Here is a 21,705-nt window from a genome sequence, read left to right on the forward strand (position 1 = left end):
AGCCCACACGCCCCGGTGGTTGAGTGGGATTTCCTCTGCAGACACGACGGGATCCGAGCCCTGTGAGGAGACTTGTTAGAAACTGGGAATTTCCATGTCACGGGGAACTTTTGTCAAAGCGCCCCCTGGCTCACCGCAACAGAAAACAGAGACACTCTGGGCAGATCCGGGCATTACTAGGAGCATTGCCAGCAGATCCAGGGAAGTGATTATTCCCCTCTATTCAGCATGGTGAGGCCACATCTGGGGTATTGTGTCCAGTTTGGGGCCCCCACTACAGAAGAGATGTGAATACATTGGAGAAAGTCCTGCGGAGGGCAACGAAAATGATTAGGGGCTGGGCACATGACTTATGAGGAAAGGCTGAGGGAACTGGAGTTGTTTAGCAGAAGAGAAGAGTGAGGGGGGATTTGATAGCAGCCTGAAGGGGGGGGTCCAAAGGGAATGGAGCTCGGCTGTTCTCAGTGGTGGCAGATGACAGGACAAGGAGCAATGGTCTCAAGTTGCAGGAGGGGAGGTCTAGGTTGGATATTAGGAAACACTATTTCACTCGGAGGGTGGTGAAGCACTGGAACTGGTTCCCTAGGGAGGTGGTGGAATCTCCTTCCTTAGAGGCTTTTAAGACCCGGCTTGACAAAGCCCTGGCTGGGATGATTTAGTTGGGATTGGTCCTGCTTTGAGCAGGGGGTTGTCCTAGGTGATCTCCTGAGGTCCCTTCCAACCCTAATCTTCTCTGAGTCTATGATTCTATGATCTGCACTGTGAGCTGGATGGGTGGTACCCAGCTTGGAGAGCCGTCCCCAAACAAGTGTGGAGCGAGCTGGCGCGCTGAGAACAGAGTGCAGCCTCTCCAAGCGACAGGAGAGACCGGGTGTCCGAGCAGCACTGAGCAGAAGCTGGTCTGATGGATTTTAGGAACAAAATCAAATAAAATAAATGGACCATTTCAGCTACTGTGTCATGTTCTCAGAATAGAATCCGTCCCATGCTCTGCTCTGTCCCATGGTGACATTCCCGGAGTCGTTTATAAGCACCTGTTGTGGCTTGGAAGGAGTCTTGGAAGAATTAGATGTTTGATAACAAGCTCTTCAATCTCTCAGAGAAGGTGTAACATGATGCAATGGCTGGAAGATGTAGCTAGATACATTCAGATGGGAAAGGGGCCGAGTTTTAATAGTGAGAATAATGAATCACTGGAATATCTTACCAAGGGGGTTGGAGATGGGACGTCTTTCTAAAAAAGCCGCTCTAGGGATTATTTGGGGGCCGTAATCAGGCCTGTGTGACACAGGAGGTCAGAAGAGATGATTATGATGGTCCCTTCTGCCTTGGAATCTCGGAGTCTAGTGCATATTGTGCCCCGCAGCTACTGACATGTTCTGAAATAGCCGACAGAGCTGAGAGGAAACAAACAGAAAAAATACAGACAAGAGAAAACCAAGTCCAACCAACATTTCAAAAAGAAATTTTGGAATGACGTGAAATGAAGTGAATTTCTTTGTTTCAAAATGTTTCCTCAGCTGCGGTAGGGACTATGTCTGGGCAGCACCCTGCCCAATGGGACCCTGATCTGTTGGGGTCTATCCGGGCACCTCTGTAATATAACTAATGACAAGTCCCCACAGCACTGGAGTCTGGGAGAGCAGCACCTCCGAGAATCTTTTCCATCGTGTCATCTTGGTTCCAGCACCAGGTCTGCGAGGGAAGTGGGGTGTAATGGGTCAGAGGAGGGGGGGCTGAGAGCCAGTACTCCTGGGTTCTCTAGGGATCCCAACCCTCCAGGATATCTCCTGGAATTGAAGATTAAGCTTTAATGAAAGATTATGTCATGTGATGAGACCTCCAGGAATACGTTCAACCAAAATTGGCAACCCTCATTTTACCCCACTTTGGGGGGGTCTAGCAGACCACTCAGACCACCTGCCTTTCAGACCACCCCCCCTCCCATCCTACCAACAACTCCTTCCTTTGAGAATACTCAACAAGCTTTTGGCTGAGTTTTCTCATATTCTACAGACAAGATACAATTGAGTGCCATGGAGCTGGGGTTCTCAATGAGAGGGTATGCCGGGATTTTTGGGGAACGGGGGGCACAAAGCTTACGGAAGAGCATCTTAAAACAAGCCATCAGGAGGAGGGTGACCAGGCACAGTACCACACCTGTGAGAAGGAGACGCACAAGGCTACCCCCCAGTCCTCCTAGGTCAGGCAACCAACTCCAAAGAGAATAGAAAACTGTGGGTTCCCTTTCCTGGGCCTTCCACTGCTCAAAAGCGTGTTCGGCTGACAGGACATGCTTGTTAATGTCCTGTGAGTTTTCCGGGACATAAGTACAACATTCACTCCCAATAAGGGCACACACTCTGCCCTGGGAGGCTAAAACATAATCTAAGGCCTGTCTGTTTTGCAGGGACAGCAACCGGAGCTGGTAAAGCTCTGAGTTAAGGCTCTTCTCTATGGCTAAGGTCTCATTGGCATACTTGGTGAGAAACACAGAGAGTCTATGATAAAATTGGGTTAGCCATCCCACCCCATAGGATGGGAGGCGGATCATACCCAACCTGTCTCCTTCCGTAATGGGCTCTGGGGTGGCATACAAAGATCTATGCTGTCTGGGGCAGCCAGGGGGCAGTTTAGGGAGGACACAAAGGGGAGTGGCAAGATATCCTAGATAGCAGCTTCCATACCACCGATGCGGTAGCCACTTATAGGCGGAGGTACCGCAAATGTAAAAGGAGTGGACATTCCCTACCAAGCCATTATAACTGCTACTCCACCTGTTTGTCTGTCATTAAAAGGTCTGAACCGGGAGGTAGAGTCAGATTTGCCATTAACATAGACAGGGATGGAAGCGTCACTGTTAGGGGATAAATAATACTGACAGGTGCTATTCCCAGCAAACCAGGTGTGATGGCTGGACTTGAACTGTTGATAGCACACCAACCCGGGGGCCACTGACCGCAGCCTAATAGGGGAAGGGATATGCATTGAATTGGCCTGTGGCTTCCAGGGATCGTCCCTTAATGAATACTGGGATTCAGTGGTAAAGTTTTGTGACAGCGGGGTACCCGAAGTATTTCTTCCCCTACTGAACCATCTCCAACAGATATCTAACCAATTTTGGGGGACTACCCTCCAAGGTAACCCTGCTGCATGGTGCGGGATTTGAGAGCATACCCAGCAGTTAGAGAGGTTAAACTCTTGGGCAAAGCAAACCTTCAGGGCCTCATACGTATTTGTTTCTAAGATTTTAGGGATTCCTTTCCATCCCGCATGTGCCTGGGGGGAAATGGGAGTCAATGAGAGGAGTGCCCCTATGGCAAAGAGTAACACAGTGGCAGACCCTGGAACTGATTTCATTTTGGGCAGGTGACCCTGGGGTCTAACAATTACAATTCCCCAAATACCCACAAAATAACAATTACCAATAGCAGGCAGATTAAAAACAAAAGGGACCAGGCCACCAGGTTATGCCGGCCCTGTGAAAATAAACACAACCAATGCTCAGAGTTTTTGCGGGGAGTGTGCTATGGCTGTCCAAAGAGGTCACAGGGTATTCCCAGTAGACCTTATTGTCTTTTGAATAACAGTTTAAGTCCCAGGTCATCGTTGGCAGTCTTTTCCGTAGGCTGCATGGTCCTCCATTCAGGAGCGGGCACTGCCTTCAGACGGGAGTGATGAATCCAGTTCTTGTGTCCCTTGACCTTTGCTGCTGTGTGGGAGACCAGCAGGACGGTGTGGGGTCCCTTCCACTTCTCTTGGAGAGGCTCGTCCTTCCAGGTCCAAATGAGAACGGAGTCACCAGGTTGCAGGGAGTGGACGGGGCATCCAGCGGGAGAGACTGCAAATCTCTGGTATACCTGTGGAGAGAACAGCGAACAGCAGACAGAGAGCACATATACTGAGACAAAAAGCCACAGCCTACCTCCCACTCCCCTGCCAGAACTGGTGTACCGTTCATAGGCCATGTCCTTCCAAACATAATCTCGAAGGGACTAAGCCCTAATCTGCCCTTAGGGAGAGCGCGAACTCAGAGCAAAACAAGGGGCAAAGCATCAGGCCACTGTAGGGAAGCCTCTCTGCCAGTGTGGGTGGTCTGATGTAGTTTCTGTAGCACTAGCCGTATTGGATTCTTTGGTAGGAGGATTTTTCCTTCTATGGAGCGGAGCCATCCCTCCTTTGTCCATTTGTAACAGTACTACTGCCATCGGTGTACCACTCATAATCAGCATTCGGGACGGGTTGATCTTTTAAATCCGGGCGGCTGGAGTATTGGGCATCTATGACCTCCAAACAGTCGTGTTCCTGCTCCGGTAACAGGGTGGCTGGGTTAAGGGAGGGACAGGACTGTAGGGTAACTTCAGGATTTTCTAACAGTTTAGCCTCATACCCAGCTACCCAAGCCTGTGTGAGCCAGAGAGCACCCTTAGTATCCAGCAGGGCTTGGACCACGTGGGGAGTATACACTTGCACAATTCCCCCCAGTGTCAGTTTCTCAGCTTCCCCAAGCACTAGGGCAGTTGCTGCGACCGCCCGTAAACATGCTGACCACCCCTTGGCAACTTGATCCAGTTGTTTAGAGAAATATGCCACGGGACATTTCCAGGTGCCTAATAACTGAGTAAGCACTCCCAGGGCCACCCCTTTTCTTTCATTCACATACAGTTGGAACGGCTTAGTGAGGTCCGGCAGACCCAGGGCTGCTAGGGTCTTTGGTGAGCACTTCTTTTATCTGTGAGAAAAGAAACCTAACACATTTCATTAATGCCTGGCAGTATTTTGCAGATCTCATAGTTGCTTGGGCACATTCAGGCCCCCCTTTCCTCGGTTGTCAGCCAAGTCTTAGCTGTGAACAATGTCCTTGGATGGGGCCAGCATCTTATCTTTGGACTGAGCTTGCTAGCTATATTTTCCAGTTAACTCTTTCTGTTCTTTTTCCTTCTCCCTTTCTTGGCTTCTTTTAACCTACAAAGGAAACTTCCACTCTTCACTGATACACCTTTTCCCAACAATGAACACATACACATTGCCATTATACACGCTTCCAATAAAATAACTTCTATACAGAGCTTTGGAGCAACAAACCAGGACAAGCACACCCACTTTTGAGGATTCCACTCAGTACAACCTCTGGTGTCCAATAACTTTCCTTTTTAGAACCTTAAATGCCTTGTCAGCTTCTGAGGACCAGTGAAAGGGGTCGTGATCCGCTCCCTTAACGCATTCGTACAAGGGTTTAGCCTACAGTCCAAACTCTGGGATCCATATTCTGCAGAAGCCTGCCATGCGCAGAAATGCCCTGAGCCATTTACGATTGCTTGGGATAGGAATTTGACAGCTAGCTTCCTTCCTTTCGATTGAAAGCTGACGCTCCCCCTGCCTTATGTGAAACCCTAAGTACAGTACTTCTGGGAGGGCGATCTGAGCCTTACTTTGTGCTACCCGATATCCTCGGAGTCCAACAAAGATCAGGAGGCTCACAGTGGCTTTAAGGTAAGGGATTAGACCCACAGCAGCAATTAACAAGTCATCCACATATTGCAGGAGGAGGACCTTGTCCTCATTGTCCCACTCCTCCAAGTCTCTGGCGAGGGCCTGGCCAAAAAGAGTGGGGGAATTTTTAAATCCCTGGGCCAACACTGTCCAGCAAAGCTGCTTTTTAACCCTCCTTTTGTCCTCCCACTGGCTCCACTCTGGGGCTTGCATGGCTGAGGGCTCAATTGCAAGGGTCATTATCCACGCTTTCTTGGGGGGTAAGGTGAGTGTTATTTCATCTTCTTTGACCTCCTTAAATGGTCTCTGCCAAATTGGCTTGATATTGTTCATAAGCTCCCAATCCCAGTTTTTTTTCCCTTCCTTCTCCTCAACAGCAGGGTCCTCATGAGGATATTACAGTTATCCCAGTCAGGCTTATGGCTAGCCAGGCACCCCTCAAAGACCGAGATAAACTTGCTTGGATTCGTTGAGAATTCCCCTGCCTGTGCCTTAAAGACTGCTAGGTCCACTGGGTTAAAAGGCACATGCGTATAGACCTGCATAGTAGTGGCCTGATTCCTATCTGAGCCATGTCTGGACACCACGGTCTCGGTGATCAACAGATAAAATTTCACCGAAGGGGCAATCTCTGGGACCTGAGACACCTTGTCTTTATATGGCGTGAGTGTGATAGCCGAAGGGGACACTGGACCTGCCATTACAGCTCTGGGGTGGGGGGGTTCTGGGGACTAACAGTAGCTACTACCGAACCTGTCGGAGTCAAATTACACTTTTGCAAAATATCTGACCTATCTCTTAGCAACATAAACAACTGTACATACATATCAACAGAGGGTCCTGTGGCATCTTTAAGACTAACAGAAGTATTGGGAGTATAAGCTTTCGTGGGTAAGTTACCATTACTTGCATCTGAAGAAGTGAGGTTCTTACCCACTAAAGCTTACGCTCCCAATACTTCTGTTAGTCTTAAAGGTGCCACAGGACCCTCTGTTGCTTTTTACAGATTCAGACTAACATGGCTACCCCTCTGATACTTGTACATACATATGTTCATTCCATTTACCCGTTTGCTGACAAAACAGAAGTAATTGAAGGATCGTGTTATAATTAAGTGATCCTTCCAGTGGCCACCTTTCCTGGTCCTCTAGCTGGTACTAAGGCCAATCTACTGTACAGAACCTTTTTAAACTACTTTTAGTCAACGGATCTGATTCAAACACTTTCCAATTCACCAGAATGCATTCTAAGGGCGTACACCTTGCCCCAGTACTCTGTCGCTGCCCCATACCCTAGGGAGACACTGGGCGTCCCCAGGTCAAAACAGGTAAAAGTCCACACCACTGGACTGTTCCTACCTTATCCAAGGGACTGGTTATGCACTGTCACCCTATCCATGGGACTGGTTCTTCACCGTCGCCCGCAGCTGCTTCTCCACTACTCGAGCGCGTTGCACGGTTGTGCCCTCTGGGGTCGACCAAACCACATCTTCGCCGAGGCCCCCGATGAAGTCACATGTGCGCGCTAGGCGTCAGTCGTCGCCGCAATCCGTCGGCCTCCGAGAGGGGTCGGGCAAGGCTAAATTTCAGCCTCGAGCCCCACGTTGGGTGCCAAAACAGTTGCCGGCACAGAGTGCCCGAGGACAGCAACAGTTGGGTCCGTTGCCCGGTGTGCTTCGCGCCAATGAGCACACCAGGGTGGAGAAGCAATCAAAGTTCATTTGGGATCCCAAAGTGGTGCAAGGAGACAGGCACGTCTCAGATCAAGCACACCAACATAAGCAACCTTTATCTTTTATACATTTTGCAGCTAAGCCTTTCCCTTCTTCCCCCGCCCTTTCTCACCCCTCCTCCTCCATTCGCACCTCTCCCCCTTTCTCCCTCTGGTTACATTACACGATCTTGGCAGTGCAGCTTGTTCTCACTGTTTCTTTCTGCAAGTAATCTTGTCCTCTAGCTAGAAGCATGTAGGTTTCCCTTATCACTACTGCTTCCCAGCTGCTGGCCTGTCAGGTTAGTAAAGTTTAACATGCAGGGGCTTTGATTCACTTTGGCCTAGAGCAGGGGCGGGCTTCATCGACTCTCAGGTCTTCCAACCACCCGAGTTACCTAGGGTGATGCCTAGTGACACCAACAAATATATTTGAAAATGTAGAACACCTCCAAAATATTTAAATAAATGGTATTCTGTTATTGTTTAACAGTGCAATTATTTGTGATTAACTTTTTTAATCGCTTGAGAGACTTTGGTTCCATTTTGAATTTGCCTACATTCAATTTCATTGAATAACCTCTTGTTCTTGTATTACAGTTACATGGGCTTGTCTTCACTGCAAAGCTAACTTGAATTATCACTTGAGTGTTGCCCCAACTCAAGTCCAGACCACACACAAATACCCTTACCTTGAGTGTAGTGAGCTTTTCATTGGAGCTGGCTGGCCTGTCATGAGATATAGGCTAAAGCTAGAGTTAGTGCAACTCGCCAGCTGCTAACATGACGTCTCTGTAGAGACGCAGGCTACTCAAGTACTGCTCATCCTCCAGCAGCTTCCCACGGTTCCCCTGGTGTGCCAAGAAGGGACAGACAAGTTATTCCACAATTCACTAGGAAGATATCCAAAGAGCAGGTTACTACAGGTCAAAGAACCCTGAGATGTGCCCCCAGCAGCCCTAGCGTCACACAGGGGTGAGTGCAGCGTCAGTGTGGATATAGCGGTGGGAGGGGGATATTACAGCGTGACAAGTCGAGATGCGTAACTTGCATGTTCATAACTCAAGTTAACCCTGCAATAAAGATACAATTTAAGGTCCTTTTGAGACTAATGGTGACATAGAATCAGGGTTGGAAGGGACCTCAGCAGGTCATCTAGTCCAACCCCTGCTCAAAGCAGGACCAATCCCCAGACAGATTTTTGCCCCAGATCCCTAAATGGCCCCCTCAAGGATTGAACTCATAACCCTGGGTTTAGCAAGCCAATGCTCAAATCATTGAGCTATCCCTCCCCTGCTTATATCAAGGAGTATTGAAGAGCTGCCTCTTGAAGGATACCACAGGAGAAATTATCCCTCCTAACCCTGCCCAGGGACTTGAACCATGGACTTTCAGAAGTCTGATGTTTTACCAGCTGAGCTAAACTCATTCCCATTCTAAGGCCCTTAGACAGGAAGCCTTGTCCAGTGGTTAGGGCCCTCACCAGGAGTTGAATTCTTTGCTCTGCTACAGAGCTCTTGTGTGACCTTGGGCAAATCACATAGGCTCTCTGTTTGCCATTCACAAAATGAGGGTAGCAGCACATCCCTACCTCATGGGGATGTTTTCAGGAGAAATACATTAATACTAGCCAGCTGGGGATCGCAAACAGGGGAGTTTGAAGGGTGAAGTGATCTCCCTGCTGAACGAACAATGGGCGAGTACTCATCTTGGGGTGAGTCAGGTTGTTTGGCTGTTTGTATTTCTCTTTCTCTTTCGGGTTATTTAAGTTACAGGGTCAGTTGGGATTGTGTATCTGAGGACTGTTTGAGCCTTTTTCCCTGGATCATCCTTGTTCAGCTTCAATCAGCCTTGTGATCACGCTCCCCTTGTGTGATTAACGAGGGGGTAGGGCTGACCTAGGACAGAAGGCCTTAAAAGCCAGAGGCTAAGCGACCACGGGGAACTAGAGAACAGAGGTGTTTGAGAGGGAGTTTGTGGGAGGAGACGTAATATAATCGCTATGGTTAGGAAGGACTGCATCGCCAGTGCCAACACTGCTCCTGTCTCCTCCACCTGCGCCGGTATCCAGACAGAGAACATAACCATGGATGCCTCTACCCAGATCCTGCTGTGCATTTTCAGAGGCTGTGACCTGCATTTCCAACTCATAGAAAGCCAGATAATATGAGTCAAGAGTGTAACACTGTTGCAAAAAAAGCGAACATCATTCTGGGATTTATTAGCAGGAGTGTTTTAAGAAAGACATGAAAAGTGATTCTTCCGCTCTACTTTGCTCTGATTAGGCCTCAACTGGAGTATTGTGTCCAGTTCTGGGCGCCACATTTCAGGAAAGATGTGGACGAATTGGAAAAAGTCCAGAAAAGTGCAACAAAAATGATTAAAGGTTTAGAAAACATGACCTATGAGGGAAGACTGAAAAAACTGGGTTTGTTTAGTCTGGAAAAGAGAAGCCTGAGAGGGGACATGATAACAGTGCTCAAGTGCATAAAAGGTTGTTACAAGGAGGAAGGAGAAAAATTGTTCTTCTTAATCTCTGAGGCTAGGAAAAGAAGCAATGGGTTTAAATTGCAGCAAGGGAGGTTTAGGTTGGACATTAGGAAAAGCTTCCTAACTGTCAGGGTGATTAAGCACTGGAATAAATTGCCTAGGGAGGTGGTGGAATCTACATCATTGCAGATTTTTAAGAGCAGGTTGGACAAACACCTGTCAGGGAAGGTCTAGATAATACTTCGTCCTGCTGTGCGTGCAGAGGACTGGACTAGATGACCTCTCGAGGTCCCTTCGAGTCCTATGATTCTAAGATTTTGGAGAGCAAAATGGCATCCTCAGCACAGCATGACTCACATGTATGTTGCATGCGACATCACGCCTCATAGACGATGCCAATTTGCTCTACTAAATGGCATCTTCCATGCCGCATGACCTCATACGTGTGGTATGTGCAGGGTCCTGCTGTGTGAAGGATGCCACATCATAGAGCAAAATGGCATTCTCAATGTCTCATGACTTCGCATGCATCGTACATGCGAGGTCACGCTGTGCGGAGGAAAATGGATTGCTGCACCTCTATCTGCTGATGCCTGGAGTTGTTACAAACAGGGAACCGCTGTGGGGAAGGTTGAAGGTACTTTTCTGGGGAGGGACTAATAGGGCTGTGTTGTTACCTTAAATAATTGATATGGGTGAGATGAGGCACCTGGAGATTTTTCTTTGGGCATTTGTTTTATCATTATTTAAATGTATTTTCAGAAGTGACTAGTGATTTTGGGGGCACAACTCAAAATGCCTTTTGCAGAGCATCCAACCTGTGAAAATCAGATCTCTTTGAAGGCATGTCAATTTGGGCTTCCCAGAATCACTAGTTACTTTTGGAAAATGTTGGCCTGATATAAAGGGCACTTTAAAATGCCCTGTTTGTGTGAAGATGCCTTGTAGGTATAAATCACAAATACATGGAGTGTCACCAACAATCAGCCACCACTAGAGGGAGCAGAGAGCCACAATGTCTAATAATGGTGATCAGACCCTCATCACCGTGAGCTAAAAGCTGCCCTGGCTGCGAAAGCTCGTCCCAACTTTCCGAGTTCCACTGCACCTCAAATCCTCATATGGACCATCTCTTCTGACAAAACTCGCCTGGGAAGGAGCCATCGGGGGGACTGAACCCTGGCTAGCTACATCTGAAATCACGCCAGAGCTGAAAGAGTTCTATTTGTTTCTGCAAAGTCAGTTGCTGACTAATATACCTGTATGTTGTCCTGCTGCTAGAGGGCACACAGCCGCACAGGGTAGGCATGGGTCCCCAAAGGATTCCCAAGGGAAGGGTGAAACAGAGTGAAGGGCATTGTGTTTAGGATGTTTGTGGGTTTCTATATGATCTGCTCTCTCTGTGTATTTCTTGTGCTTAAGTAAAGTGCAATAGTATTTTAGAATCCCATGTAAAGTCTGTCTCTCCATGTTACATGTTTCACCTTATCATGGCCCCCCTGGGAGAGTTAAACTGGAAGGCTCCTATCTTCGGTGGGATTTTGGAAGAGGGTGAGTTTAAGCTACGGGGGAGTCAGAGGACTCCGCACTGATTCTAGCAACGGGGTGGTTGGACCCTGTTTGCAACTCTCAGGAGGGGGTGCTAGATAGATCAGCACCCTGGGCGTGTGCATAAGGACCCCAAGACAGGGCCAGTCTCTCGCTCCTGTCTGTTCAGACTCTGGAGGCTTGAAAGATGTGGAAACCAGTGACTGGGTCCCCTCACAGCAGTCTGATGGGGCACCGGATCAAAGCTTTGACAGCTTCCTAACAGGTTGTGTGGAAGTGGCTGCTTTTGCAGTCACAATCCAGTAGAGTCATGCAAATGCGGAGAGGGGTTCAGGAAGAGCTGCCACTTTTATTTCCAGCAGCGGTCGACATGTTGTGAGTGGAGTGATCAAAAAGAGCAGCCCTGCTCCCATCTGCTTTGCAAAATATTATTCTGTTCCCTAGGTTGGGATTTGCAGACAGACCGAAGGAAGTTAGGTATCCAGCTCCCCTAACTGCTTTAGGATTCTTTGCAAAGCCCAACCCCAGTGTCTTTTGGGGAAGAGATATTGTGTGTGACATGAAGGATAGAGGGTGACAGTCCGGACGTAGGGAGCTGGGCTGGATGAGGCTGAGAAGCCAGTGAAAGGTGCTGAAGCCCGAAATAACTTAGAACAAATTAAACCTTCATATGAATTTATCCCTAATCTGTGTCCTTTGAAGAAGCAAGACTGAGGTGCAGTTTATGGGCTGATTTAATGGGAGTGGTGTCTAGTCTGATGTTCAGGCCAAAAGAGTGTAACTGTTCTGGAAAAGGATCATTTTATGGAGTGCAAGGAGGCACCTCTAGACTTTAGGGATTATGTGCTGGAACATCTACCCTGACAGGAAAACTTGCCACATATTCTCTCACTCACAGCCCTGGTAGTGTGGTTCTGTAGCTCAGTTTACAGATACTCTTCCCTCCTGCTCTTCTGGGTTTGTGTGTCACTCCATTAGTCATTTTCCCCAGTGCTGCTGCTGTCCCGGTTTCCTCACTGAGGGAGAGGGAGCAATACTGGAGAACAGAGTGTCTTTCCACCCATACAGTAATCATTGCCTACAAAGAGTTGGGAATTGACTAACAATAGTGTCAGCGTTTACAGTGGAGCAAATCCTATGCCAGCCTGGAAAGAAATTAAATTTACTAAAAAGTGAAAAAAACAACAGCTACTGAACATTTTTGTGCATTTGTATTTATTTTATTTTTTGCAAAGCGCTCACCATCCCCCAGGGCAGCTGCGGGACAGAGCTCAGTGTCCCTCCGCTCCCTGTTACAGCAAAAAGCATAAAAAATCAAGGACTGTCACAGTAATCAGCTAGAGGCCCATTCAGTATGATTCATGATTTTCAGTCAGCATTTGATTGGTGGGAGAGTTGTGAAGCGGCAGCACAGGAAGCGTAATGGCAGGTGTCGTCATCGAAGTCAGCCAATCCGGTTTCGTCAGCGTTTGAGTTATTAATTCATGATTCTTAGTCCTGGGGAGAGATGGCAAATGGTCATTATGGTCCCAGGAACCCACAGGGAATCAGACAAGAGCCCTCCCCCACTCTCTGAAGGAGTTTAATCCCTTTCTAGTCCCGTACCGCTGTGTGTGGCAGACCGCATTTCACTTACAGTATTGTGCATTGTACAGCAGTGCCCTTTCCAAACTGCTATTGATGGCATTGGATGGGGAAATGAGGGGGGAGAGGGCAAGGGGAGATTTGGGGGGGCTGGAACTGAGCTCTTGGATTTGTTAAAGGGAAGGGTTATTTTAGAAATTAAAACTTTCTTTGGGGGATTTGAGCTACCACTGGGATTTATGCGCTGGTTCCCAAACTCCTCAGATCCCTGCCAGTGTGTCAGTATTTACACACAGTGGGAGGGTTTACTCTGTCTGCCATGGGGATGCTGTTTCAATGAGACAGCATTGCACTTCCCAGCATTGCATTCAATATAGAGGGTGACAGGAGGGAAGGGGAAGAAGCCGTGTGTGCTTGAAGGGGGCAGCCCAGTGATGTTGAGAGTAGCCCTCTGCCCTACTCCTGATCTGTGGGGCATGAACCTGGTGGTGAAGTGGCTGCTGTGAGATCAGGAAAAGTGATTGTGGAGAGGAAGCATGTCACAAAGCCAGTGCTGCTACGAGGTACATTCTTCCAGGTTTGGCTAATGGAAGCCCCAGAACACCCACGGAATTGGCGCCTTTGCTCCTGAGAGGCAACAACCACACTGTTCCCCAGTTCTTTTGGGCCCCTATTCTAGGGCCTCCACATCTCCGGTGATTCTCCATCCTTCTAACCTCTCTTCTCCCACAGCCCTCAGTTCAGGTCTTCTGCGAGAGGGCTCCCCACAGTGTTCCACACTTCAGGCCCCTTTTCCTGTGAGTCCTACCCCTGCTAAGCAACATCTCCCGGGAGCCTCGATCTAGAAATAACCCTCTGCTTCTTGGCTCAGCCTGCCCTGACTCAGCTAGTTTGTCCCCTTTACGTAGGGACCTCTGCACACACCTTCCCTTCAGCAGGGTTTCCAAAAGTGAGTCCAAGTCCCACATTCAAAATTGACGTAGGCACTTAGGAGTCTGAGTCCTGGTGAAAGTCTGGGGATATGAAGTACCAAAGTGAACCTCACTTTTGAAAACGCAACTTACAGTCTTAAAACATGTAGGCGCTGGTGAGGACTCTACACAGGATATTTTTCTTTAATGTGTGCCCAAAGCTCACCTAGAAATCATGGGCTTGTTGCAGGAATGACTGGATGAAATTCCCTGGACGGTGTTATGCAGGAGGTCAGACCAGCTGAATGGAATGGTCCCTTCTGGCCCTAAAATGTATGAACCTATGAATTGTGCTAGTGGTGTTCTCTGTTATTAACATGAATTTGAGCCTGGCACTCACACATCCCCTCTCTAACTACCAGACAAGCAGGGAAATGTCACCTCCTAAACTAAAAGGTAAAGCTTTGTTTCTGCTCGCTAGTTGTTACTCCTTGGCATGGACTAAAGGCAGCAGCTGAAACAAACAGTTTCATGCCATTCGCAGATGCTGCTCGGTGGGGGATCCTTCTGTGTCAGGGCTGGTGGGCAGCAGCAAGAGAGGGGGGCACTTTTTTCCTTTCACTGAGGTTGTACCGTGATATATACTAAGGGTGCCTCCTTTCACTCAAATGGCTCCAGTCTCAATTCCCATTATGAGAGCTGCCAAGATAATGCAAGAGATTCTCCAAGAGAGAGAACTTGAGATACTCACCACAGATCATTTCACCCATAACGCTTTAGAGAGAAAAAAAAACAAGAAAGTTATTTGTTTCCATTGACTTCCTGTGTCATTGGAATGAGGCTGGTTAGCTCCTATTCCTGACAGAAGCAGCTGAGGTGCTTGTGTCATGGCAAATTGTCCCAGAGCCCCTACTGACTTCTGCTGTAGCCCAGGGTGCTTGGCACCTTTTGAAATCGAGCCTCAGGCATCTGTACTTGAAACCCACAACTGTGAGACCCCCTAAATGAGTGACAACTTTTCTTCCTGTTGGACTAAATGCATAAGGGAAACGGCATAGTAAGCTAATGTCAGTCAGTGAAGGCCTCAATATGGGGATAGTTGAAATCCACCATTATTATTGAGTTGTTGTTTTTTTTTTATAGCCTCTCTAATCTCTCTGAGCACTTCACAGTCGCTATCACTATCTTGGTCAGGTGGTTGGTTGTATATGGAATTACTATCAATAGAGATGCTATGGTTTGGTTCATTTAAGATTTTTACTTCATTTGACTCTTTTTTTTTCACATCTAGTGCCACTCCCCCACCAGCACGACCTGTTCTGTCCTTCCGATATAAAAAATAGTATTTTTCAATTCACCTCATACAAGGGCTGTAATGCAATCTCTTTTGTGTGAAAGTGCAACTTTCAAATGTAGATTTTATTTTAAAATAACTGCACTCAAAAACAAAACCATGTAAAACTTTAGAGCCTACAATTCCACTCAATACTACTTCTTGTTCAGCCAATCGCTAAGACAAACAAGTTTGTTTTCATTTACGGGAGATAATGCTGCCCACTTCTTATTTACATTGTCACCTGAAAGTGAGAATAGGTGTTTGCATGGCATTTTTGTAGCCGGCACTGGAAGGTATTTACGTTTCAGATATGCTAAACATTCATATGCCCCTTCATGCTTCAGCCACCATTCCAGAGGACATGCTTCCATGCTTATGACACTTGTTCAAAAAAAATAATGTGTTAATTAAATTTGTGACTGAACTCATTGTGGGAGATTGTATGTCTCCTGCTCTGTTTTACCCACATTCTACCATATATTTAATGTTACAGCAGTCTCAGATGATGACCCAGCACATGCTGTTTGTTTTAAGAACACTTACATTGCAGATTTGACAAAATGCAAAGAAGGTACCAATATGAGATTTCTAAAGATAGCAACAGCACTCGACCCAAGGCTTAAGAATCTGAAGTGCCTTCCAAAATCTGAGAGGGACGAGGTGTGGAACATGTTGTTAGAAGTCTTAAAAGAACAACACTCAAATGTGAAAACTACAGAACCCGAACCACTCAAAAAGAAAATCTACCTTCTGTTGGTGGATCTGATTCAGGTGATGAAAATGAACGTGTCAGTCTGCACGTTGCTTTGGATCATTGTCGAGTAGAACCAGTCATCAGCGTGGAAGCATGTCCTCTGCTGTCAAGCTGTTCTATATAATCATTCCAAAGTAATTTTGAGTACTCACCCCTACAAGACCTTCAACTGGATCCACAACCGCCTGTAAGGAAATAGAGCAGGATCAAGAAGCTCCTTCTCCAATCACTTCAAGGTTGTGAATTCCTCCCAATGGCAATAGCGTTACCAGCCAGTTCTACACTAGGAGTGCTTTGCCAGTGCAGATCTACCAGTGTACTAGTGTGCTTTTGCTGGTATAGCCTGTTCTCCTCTGAACGGGAAATGAGGCCCTGTCTACACTACAGAACCTGTGCCTGCATCGGCCCTAGAGTAGAGGATCCACATGCTGATGTAAACTTTTTTACACCCCATAGAGATGGAGCTATGCCAGCAGAAGTCTGTATTGTAGACATGGCCCCAGAGAGTTCTGTGAAAGGAAACAGCCCCCCTATCCTTGCTTCACAGGGGTGAGTTTAACCTCCAGAATATGGACTATGGAAGCTTCCTTTCGTGACTCTGATCCCTCAAGATAAGAATTAGAGATGATCACCATTTTTCGTAATTAATTAAAAAAAAATTGTAGTTTTTTTTCCAGAAAACTAATTAATACTTTTTTAAACAAAAGTTTTACTTTTTTTTTTTTCATTTACTTTCACCCCCTTTTTTTTTCTTCTTTTCTGGAGCTCTTTGAAAAATTATAAATGTGTAAATTTCAAAGAAAGATAGCATTTCAAAGAAAAATAGCATTTCAACTCTAATTGGAAATTGGACCATGGGGAATGAAATGACAAAATTCAAAACTTGTTTTGGTTTTTATTTTCATTATTTTCATTGAAAAAAATCAGAAAAAATGGAAGAAACTTCTTTCATTAAAATTTTCATATTGAAACAAAATCTTTTTTTCATGAAAAATAAAAAATATATTAAGTGACAAATTTTCAACTTGCTCTACATTTTTCTCATTTCAAAAAATGACGAAGCATCCAGTTTCTAGATTTCAAAAAAGATAAGAAACATATGAGGGGAGCTCAATGCAGAGCTGAGTGTAGTCACCACTTTTGGGAATGAAGTCTAAGTCATCTCTGCTTGAGCCCACAAAGAATGAGATCCCCTAGATCAGGGGTCTCAAACACACGGCCCGTGGGCCGGGGCTCTTCTGTGCGGCCCGCCAAGCTCCCTGCGCCCCCGCCCCTATGCCTACCTCCAGGCCAGGGATCCCTGAAGCGATTGGCAGAATGTCCCTTCGGGCCGGGGGGTGGGGGAGGAGGCAGAGGGCTCCTGCGTTGCCTCGCTTCAAGGTACCGCCCCCACCAGCTTCCATTGGCCAGGAACAGGGAACCACAGCCAGTGGGTGGTACCTGGAGGAGCAGCAGCAGGGAGCCCTGTATCCACCCCCACTCCCTCAGGGGCCGTGGTTCCTGCCGCTTCCTGGAGCAGAGCAGCGTGGGGCCAGGAGCCTGCCCTGGCCACGATGCGCTCCGCTGCCACCCCGGCGCCACTCTAGCTAAGTGGCACCAGGCCGGAGCTCGCACCCCACACCCCTCCTGTATCACAACTCCCTGCTCTGAGCACCCTGCCGCATCGCACACGCATCCTGCATCCCAAATCCCTGCCCTGAGCCCCCTGCCACATCCGGAACCCCTCCTGCACCCCAACTTCTTACTCTGAGCCCCCTGCCACACCCCACACTCCTCCTGCACTCCCTGCCCTGAGCCACCTGCTGCACCCTGCACCCCAACCCCCTGCCGCACCCCTCACACCTCTTGCACCCCACACACACCAACTCCCTGCCCTGAGCCCCCTGCCGCACCCTGCACCCCTCCTGTACCCCCTGGTGGCAAGGAAGGGGCAGTGTTGGGGTGGGGACTTCGGGAAATGGGGTGGAAAGGGGCGGGAAAGGGGTGGGACCTCATGGAAGGGGTGGAGTGGGGGCAGGGCCGGGGGCAGTGAGGTGGGGGTATCAGTGATGTGGCCCTCGAGCCAATGCACTAGTCCTCATGTGGCCCTCATGGTCATTTGAGTTTGACACCCCTGGACTAGAGTCTAAACAAATGAGGAAAACAAGATATCAGAATGACCTATGTATAAACAAAATGCAGCTGTTGCTCATTATTGTCTGTAACAAAAGGTATAAATGCTTGCTGTAATTGTTTACCTGTGGAGAGACCCTTTAGCTCTCTCCCTCTACGCAATTGCTTGAGAAAATAAAGTATCTTACTTGCTGTACCCAAACAAACAGTGAGAACTCTGTTATTCTCTGACACTGTCCATAGCGATACTATAATCACCGCTCCAGATGTGCAGAATGACAGCATTTGCTGCCAATCACAGCTCCCAGTGTGTATGATCCTACTAGGCAGTGGTTCTTAACGTGGGTATAAAGAACAGGTCCCACGGAATCCCCACAAAATGGCTACTAGTAGAATAGAAGAATTGACACTGCAAAGGACATTTGGATTGATTCTGACACACCCTTTGGGATTTAGACACCTATTCCTTCGTCTCTTGCTCCAATCCTGGCAAATCTGTCCAGGCTATTCCAACTGACCACTGGCTTAGGGTCCAGGTTTGCTAAGAGCCACTGCGGGAATAGAAAACAGCCTGACAGCAAATCAAATTTGGAATGCTCACCCCAAGACTGCTCCCAGGTATATTCTCAGCAGCCTGTAAGGAAAAAGCTGGGAGTTAGCTGATCCTACGCTTTCTCCAGTATCATTAAAATATAGCTACTTCCCTCCCATTGTCCATAGGTTAACCACACCGTGTCAGGAACACCTTGTCAGTACAGCCATCCCAGCGTACTAGTGCGCTTTTGTGGGTGCAGGTTATACTAGCGCATTCTGAGCTAAATAATCACTACAGGGAAAAGTACAGTTTTGCTACTATAACTGTGTCTGCACTAGGGGCTTTTGCCAGCACAGCCTTGTCAGCCAAGGCCCAAACATCTACACACCCCAGACCAGCACAGCTTTGCCAGGGAAGTCTGTAGTGTAGACATATCTCCAGACAGGTCTGTGATGGGCAGCCTTCCACTGCCCTTCTTTCTCAGTGCTGGGATTAACCTCCAGAGTTTGGGGGTTTCCTTACTGCTCGGGATAAGAATTAGAGCTGATTGAAGTTTATCCACATGAATTTTTTTAAAGAAATTGTCAATTGTTTTTCAGCTTTTTGGACAAAATCAGAAATGAAAATGGTTTACAATTTCCTCATTTTAGCTTCCAACCCCCTTTCCTAGATTTTCACTCCATATTTCCCTTTGACTAGAGCTGTTTGAAAAAATGGTGTGGTTTAGGACATTTAGTACACAAAATAATTGTGTACGTCAACATTTTTGAAAGTGTTTTTTTTTAAAGAAAAGCTGAAAATTTCCTGCCTTTACTTTCTCACTGAAAAAGTGGTTAAAACTGGGGGGAAAGGGTGTGTGAAGAGAAATGGAGGATTAAGAACCAAAACTTTACCCATGTTCAGGGCCAGTGCTACCTTTAAGGCAAACTAGGCAGTTGCCTAGGGCGCCAAGATTTGGGGTTGCCAAAAAGCTGGGGGTGAGCTGGGGTGGGGAGCTGCTGCATGGCTCCCCGGGGGGGAGCTGCCACGGGGGCAGCCCCTCAGGGCGGAGCGGGGGCGGGGAGCTGCCGCAGGGCTGGGGGTGCGCAAGGTGGATGTTTCACCTAGGGCTTTCACTTCCCTCCCATTGTCCATAGCTTAACCACACCATGTCCACACCAGGAGCACACTGTCATTATAGCTGTCCCAGCGTACCAGTGCGTTTTTGTGGGTGCAGGTTATACTAGCGTATTCTGAACTATATAATCTATATGGGCACAAGCAGAGTTTTGCTGCTATAACTGTGTCTGGGGGCTTTTGCCAGCGCAGCCGTGTCAGTCAGAGATCAAACATCTTCACACTGCAGACCAACACCGCTATGCCAGCAGAAGTCTGTAGTGTAGACAAGGCCTCAAATAGTCAACATTCCCACTGCCCTTCTTTCTCAGTGCTGGGATTAACCTCCAGAGTTTGGCAGTTTCCTTACTCCTCCAGATAAGAATTAGAACTGGTTGAAATTTTTCCAAATGAATTTTTATAAATATATTGTCCATTGTTTTTCAAATTTTTTTCTTCTTTGGAGAAATTCAGAAGTGAAAAACGTTTGCAGGTTTTTTATTTATGATTCCCACCCCCTTTTCGTTTCAGCAATTATGTCCCTTTTTCTGGAGGGGCTCAAAAAATGATGTGTGTTTTAGAAATTAAAAAATAATTGCGAGTTTCAACATTTTTTACAAATTTTTTTGGAACTTTGTTTTTTTTAATGAAAAACTTAAAATTTTCCCCCTTTACTTTTCCACTGACAAGGGCGGGAGATCTAAAACCAAAGCTTTCCCCATGTTTTGGTTTTCATTCTTTGTGTTAATAATCTCTAGAAATTGGAAGACACAAATTTTTCCATGAAACTTTTCATATTAACCAAAAAATATATTTGGTTCACTAGAGCTGGTTGAAATTTTTTCATTAAAATAATTTTTCAACTTAAAAGTTGTTTTTCAGACAAGGTTTTGTAGAAAAAAAATCATTTAGATGAAAAATATGAATCTAAAAAAATTGGGTGAAAAATGTTGTTGATTTTGGTTTTCCAAAACTAAATATTTGTACTGAAACTTTCACAATGTGTTTTGAAACCAAAACTGTATGGTTCTCTTTTTCAATTAAGAAACCAACAAGATTCCCTGGGCTCTTTTTAAAACTAGATGAAAAAGATGAATTTAGAAGCTCTTTTATTGAAGTTATTTTATTTCTCCTGAGGAGAGATGAGGGTCTTTCCTGGACTCTCACGTAGGCTAAGAGGAGATTTTGAAAAACACAGTGAGCAATTATGCACCCAGCACTCCTCAGGGGCAGTGTCGTTCAGTGGCTAGGTCACAGGAGAGCTGTCCAGGTGGTACTGTCATACAAATAATAATAACTGACTGCCCAGGTTACTCCAGCCAAACACCGGGCTCAAGATTTGGGCTTCTTAGAGACAGCACGATAATATAAGTGTTCCTGACAACGAAGTAATTTCTGAATAGTCATTGGCAGGCACGAAGGATATCCCCACCACCTGACAGGAAATCAAACCAGAATGAATTGATCCTGCTCTTTCTGCATTATCATCCAAACAAAGCTAATTTCCGCCCAGTGCAGGCAGGAAACTTTGGTTTTTACAAACATTTCACCTCCCCATTATTCTTCCCATCAGAATTAATCACTAGAATCTATGAGAACTGGATCTCTTTTATTTAGTCTGACATCTCATGGTGAGAAATAATATTCCTAGATTTTAAGGCCAGAAGGGGTCATTAGACTCATCTAGACTGACCTCCTGCATAACAGAACACAGACTCTACCCAGTGACTCCTGCATCTCGCCCATAACTTCTGTTTTATTTAGTGCATTATTTTTAAAAAGATCCCATCTAGATTTAAAGATTTTCAGGGATTAAGGCCATGTCTACACTCCCACTTATGTCAGAAAAACGTATGTCTCTCGGAAGTGTAAAATAAATACCCCCCGAGTGACAGACATTTCGCCAGCATCAGCAGCAGTGTGCACAGCGGTATGTTGGTGGGAGAGCTTCTCCGGCTGACATCTCTACCGCCGCTCGTTGGGTGTGCTATAATTACATCAACAAGACTGATCTCTTCCGTCGCCATAGAGCGGCTACATGACCTGTTACAGTGGCACACCTGCATTGGTACAGCTGTGCCCCTGTAAGGTCTCTAGTGTAGACATAGCCAGAGACTCCACCACCTCCTAGGTTAAT

General features: G+C 46.8%; 2 long non-coding RNA genes across 2 annotated transcripts in view; both read right to left on the bottom strand.

Moving 5' to 3' along the window:
- LOC135976848 (uncharacterized) overlaps positions 1 to 21,705 on the bottom strand; it is a 1,653,704-nt gene that overhangs the window by 1,399,919 nt on the left and 232,080 nt on the right. The window lies entirely within an intron of this gene.
- On the bottom strand, positions 1,817 to 7,622 carry LOC135976783 (uncharacterized). Its single transcript, XR_010594072.1, has 2 exons — positions 6,531 to 7,622; positions 1,817 to 6,307 (listed from the first exon to the last, which is right to left on the bottom strand). It is a non-coding gene; the product is annotated as an uncharacterized LOC135976783 (long non-coding RNA).

Source organism: Chrysemys picta, chromosome 20 (assembly GCF_011386835.1).
Source record: "Chrysemys picta bellii isolate R12L10 chromosome 20, ASM1138683v2, whole genome shotgun sequence".
Classification (NCBI taxonomy): Eukaryota; Metazoa; Chordata; order Testudines; family Emydidae; genus Chrysemys; species Chrysemys picta.